Source organism: Triticum dicoccoides, chromosome 2B, assembly GCF_002162155.2.
Source record: "Triticum dicoccoides isolate Atlit2015 ecotype Zavitan chromosome 2B, WEW_v2.0, whole genome shotgun sequence".
NCBI lineage: Eukaryota > Viridiplantae > Streptophyta > Magnoliopsida > Poales > Poaceae > Triticum > Triticum dicoccoides.
The window spans coordinates 559,668,346-559,671,037 of NC_041383.1; the positions used below are offsets into that span (position 1 = coordinate 559,668,346).

The 2,692-nt window shown below is 41.6% G+C and overlaps 1 long non-coding RNA gene across 2 annotated transcripts; it reads right to left on the bottom strand.

Moving 5' to 3' along the window:
- Positions 1-533: 533 nt before the first annotated feature.
- Positions 534-2,135, bottom strand: LOC119368008. Of its 2 annotated transcripts, XR_005176494.1 has the most exons (5): positions 2,024-2,135; positions 1,867-1,941; positions 1,608-1,682; positions 1,055-1,152; positions 534-873 (listed from the first exon to the last, which is right to left on the bottom strand). It is a non-coding gene; the product is annotated as an uncharacterized LOC119368008 (long non-coding RNA). The 2 variants fall into 2 exon arrangements; XR_005176493.1 differs by having other exon boundaries at positions 1,055-1,682.
- Positions 2,136-2,692: the final 557 nt, after the last annotated feature.

Genomic DNA, 2,692 nt, shown 5'->3' on the forward strand with positions numbered 1-2,692 from the left:
TATTACCGAGAGGGCCCAGAGATAACTCTCCGAAACATGGAGTGACAAATCCTAATCTCGATCTATGCCAACCCAGGAAACACCTTCGGAGACACCTGTAGAGAACCTTTATAATCACCCATTTACATTGTGACGTTTGGTAGCACACAAAGTGTTCCTCCAGTATTCGGGAGTTCCATAATCTCATAGTCTGAGAAACTTGTATAAGTCATGAAGAAAGCAGTAGCAATGAAACTATAACGATCATAATGCTAAGCTAACGAATGGGTCATGTCCATCACATCATTCTCCTAATGATGTGATCCCCTTCATCAAATGACAACACATGTCTATGGTTAGGAAACATAACCATCTTTGATTAACGAGCTAGTCAAGTAGAGGCATACTAGGGACTATAGGTTTTGTCTATGTATTCACACATGTACTAAGTTTCCGGTTAATACAATTCTAGCATGAATAATAAACATTTATCATGAATTAAGGAAATAAATAATAACTTTATTATTGCCTCTAGGGCATATTTCCTTCAAGGGTATATAATCAGTTAACCATGAATTAATAGATTAGATAATCATTTAGCTACAGACCAATGCACTTTTGAGTAACTCCATACAAATTCCCTTATAACTAACAAACTTCGGAGCATAGCTCTGGAGCTTGGATTTTCTATTTAACACCCAAAGGGTGAAATCAAGTGAGGCAATGTGACTAGCCAAACCTTTGGTTCTTTAACAAGGTGTCAGATTATGTATGCGAGGATACTGAATAATACTAACCTATAAGTGGGATGTGGTCATTTTTCAGGCATGCAAGCAACAATAAGATCACTCGTACACAGAGAACTATTTCTTGCCAATAACATCCTCAAAAAACCTGCCATTAAATTTTAGTAGTTTTATGAGCAATGCAGAGGAACATAACTATGTGTAAGACTTTAAAAAAAACTCATCAATAAGCATTAAATGGTAACCTTCTGAAGAAAAGCATATGATTTTCATTCCTCATGCCATCAATCATATTGTACTATGAAGTAAATACATATTATTGGACCAACCTTTCTATCAATCAGTAGCAAGTCTAACAATTATGGGCACGCTCTTGCGATCCGAATCTGCTTTAGAGAGTCAAAACCATCCAACCTTTGATAGCGCTCTGGAAACAAGATCAAAAAGAGTGATCAGTATTGGTCACTCATTTTCAAATAATCCTACAGTAGATCCAGACAATGGCTAACTGGGACGTGCTAGCTTAGCAGCCCCATTCCCTGGTTAGTAATCCACGCACTGAAATCGCCCTCAAATTATTATTAGTCGAGCAAAACTGAGACAAGAGAAATGAAATTCATCTAATCAAGGCAAGTGCTCCTTGCAAAAAGAATATCACTAACAACAGTGATTTCACCCTGTATGTTCAGCATAGATGCATCTAATGGAATAACTACCACCAGACCATAGACTCATAGAAGCCAGAGATACATGAAGAGAGGAACGTAGACTGTATTGGTAAACAAATCTCTATCTAATATTCTAAAATATATGGACAGTACTGGGGGAAATCATGGGAGAATTGATTTTACACCCCCCTTTCGCCCCACTTTGATCTTTTACCCCTTTGTTCGTTCGCCTCGCTCTGAGCACCCCCTCCCCACTTCTGTCCAGTGGTTGCTGATCCCTCCCTTTTACCTGTTTAACAAGTTTGTTAGTGTATAAACATCAAATGGAAATAAGAATGGACAGAAGTACCATATGATTTAAAAGGCATCCCTGTACCTCGTCCGGTTATCCCAGCCACAAAAAGAAATTCTCAAAATGAAGAATGACAGGATTTGTTGATGCATCAAACTAAAACAAGGGAATATGATGTTACCTTTTCAGATCCATCATATCCCTTTGTGGATCCAATCCCTCCCACTCAAATCCTCATGTAAATCACTCTCAGCACCTAGGGTTTCTAGATTTTAGACAAATGTACAAGAGAAACCACACTAAATCCATGGAAAACAGAAGGGGAGAAGTTGCCTTACCTTGGGCAGCAATGGAGGGCGACAAATGGGGGAGGAGATGCGGCAGAGCAGCAGGGTCAACGGACGCTGGCACGCAGCGGCTGGTCGCCTCGCTAGGTCGCGGGTGGGGAGGGAGGCGAGAAGTAAAAACGAACGGGCCAGCCCACCTCGATGTATCACATGTTGAGGACCCGAAATAGTACGAGGGCATTTTAGTCAAATAAGTACATAAGAAGTCCAGCTTTGTTTCATTATTAGCTAATTGAGCAGCCGACGAGAATTACACAGGAACGGGGGTGGGGGGCTCAGAGGAAGGCAAGAGAACAGAGGGGTAAAAGATTGAAGTGGAGCAAATAGGGGGGGGGGGGTTAAAATCAATTCTCCCGAAAATCGATAACATTTTATTGCGAAAACAAAAGAGAAATATGTGCTGAAATTTGAACGAACACTCACAAATCAACCTAGTGGCGCTGGCTAAAGATGCGGTGGGCGAGGAAGGACCGGATGCTGATATGGTGATTATCACATGTTGTCACGCCCATCGCCCCTGAGTGAGAACGCAGTCATCACCATCGCCCCTAAGAGATGGGTCGGAAGTGGAAGGGTGGAAAAGGAACAACCGGCTGACTCTAGAACACCAGAAATCTGGGCAGTGCTTGGTGACCTGATACGGCACGTCATTTCCATTGC